Genomic DNA, 1,660 nt, shown 5'->3' with positions numbered 1-1,660 from the left:
TCCAGTAGTGTTCTGGGAGCTCCAGTTCTAAGTCCCTCCTCCACCTTGTTGAGCCCAGACTGCATTGTTCAGGGTCCTCAGGGTTTTTGAGTGAATACAAGTCCACCTTGTGTATTATTGGCACAATGCTGAGTAAAACGCATCCCCAACATTCAGTGGCTTCAAATATTAGTATCAGTGTCAATTGGCAATTGTACAATCTAGGTCCACAAAAAGCAGCAGACCAAAAAACCAGGACATTGGCTATTTGAACAAGAGGATTGTCACATTTGCCTCCACTATGCCTGCAGACTACACATTCTTTTCAGATGCATAAGGAACATTTGCAAAAGGGGCCAAATGCTCGACCACAAGGTGAGTCACAACACTTTCCAAAGATCTGAAACCACAGACTGTGTTCCTGATCACAGGAGATTTAAGCTAAACATCAACATTAAGAAGGGCAACGCCTCCCCCTCTTCTCTGACCCTAGCTACCTTGGAACCCTCTCCCTGCCACATTGATTTATGCTGGAGCAGGTATTTACTGAGCACCTGCTGGATACATCTGGGCTGCTCTCCGGACAGGGTGCAGGGGCTCTTCCTTGGAGAGGACAGACATCCTCCCTCCGGCCCCCTCCAAAAGGCACTGGAGACTTGGGCTCTTTACCTGCCCTTGTCACCCGGTCCCAAAGTACACAGCCCCGTCGGGGTCCATGTGCAAAGGATACCCCCTCATCCTTAAGGTGGAGTTTCTTTCTCAACCCCTATCAAAACTCAGCTTTAATTTCCTTTCAACACATTTGACCAAAGGTGGAAACATAAAATGCATCTTACTGGGGGTTAAATCACTGTCATTACTAAAGCAGAGCCCCAGTCATTTCTGGAAATATCTAAAACAGGGCCTCCCAGGGCCGAGGGGTTAAGTCTCAGTGCTTCACTGACAAGGACAAGGTTCGATCCCTGGCCTGGGAGCTGATCCACTTGGCGCAGCAGCCTCTCCTGTCTTGTCCACTGCTCCCCTCAGCAGTGTATTTCAGTAGATCCTCCTGTTCTGCTCCTCGCTCCGTCTTTGATGAGTCTTCTTAGCCCCACACCTCTGGCCTGCACCCCAGGTCTTGTATGCAAAAATAAATTAAAAAAAAAAAACCATCCTGGACACAGAATTGATTCACATTGAGGTCTGCTGTGAAAGTGGCTAATCCAAGCAGTCAGATTCTCAAGATAAGCCTGGCCTATCAACAACCTTTCCCGGGTCCCCAATTTCCCCCCAAACCAGGTTCCAATGCCTCTCCATCATTACTATTATTTTGATATTACAAGGGGGAGAATTTTTTCTCTGGATGGAGAATCATTTTCTTCACAATTGCTGTCCAGCGGTGGTGCTGGCAGCTGAGTAGATGAACACCTCTCCCCATCAGCAGAGGTGTTCAAGCAAAGGCCACACAACTGCTGGAAGAGGCTGCTCTAGAGAGAACCTGAAAATCAAAACTGCCCCCAAGGATCTTCCAAGACCCAGAAACAGCCCACTTGACTTGCTGCCGCAAATACACTGACAGCCACTAGGGGGCAATAGAGTCACACTATCATGTCAAAGGCTTACCTAGCCCAGCGCACAATTTTTCCTGAAAATGCCAAAAACCTAATTGAAACATAAGCGACCAAAAAAAAAAAAATATATA

This window comes from Talpa occidentalis, unplaced genomic scaffold (assembly GCF_014898055.3).
Source record: "Talpa occidentalis isolate TD23 unplaced genomic scaffold, MPIMG_talOcc4v2.1 talOcc4.10, whole genome shotgun sequence".
NCBI lineage: Eukaryota > Metazoa > Chordata > Mammalia > Eulipotyphla > Talpidae > Talpa > Talpa occidentalis.
Note: the sequence above shows the minus strand (reverse complement) of the source record.